We start from the raw sequence: 456 nt of genomic DNA on the forward strand, positions 1-456 counted from the left end.
CACCCTAGTGGGTCAGGCTACAGCAGGCCCTGTGCACCAATCACCCTAGTGGGTCAGGCTAATCAAGCCCAATTGAACTGAGTCAGTTCAGCTGTTGAGGTTAGAACCAGAAAGAAGCCACAGACCAGAGAGAGGAAAAGTGTGATTCTAGAAGTTTCATGAATACAAACCACAGCGAAGCAAGGTAACGCAGCACATCGTATATAAGTTAATGTAAGAGTAACAAATAATTGGAAGTTCCTGTCGTTTTTGATGAGTGTGGTGTTGTTTATTGTTTATAGAAACCATTGTGGATTCACTGGGGCAGCCATTGCATTGTTTGTGCCCTGCAGCCTGTTTCACACAGAATCAGTGAGACTGTTCATTTATTTTCAATGAAGGGATATGGTTTTGTTATCTTTGCACTTTATGTTTTGACGGGCAGTTGTTTTCAGATTTTACAGAGGCCAGTTTTGA

The sequence above is a fragment of the Protomyctophum bolini genome (genome assembly GCF_963924005.1).
Source record: "Protomyctophum bolini genome assembly, chromosome: 5".
Classification (NCBI taxonomy): Eukaryota; Metazoa; Chordata; class Actinopteri; order Myctophiformes; family Myctophidae; genus Protomyctophum; species Protomyctophum bolini.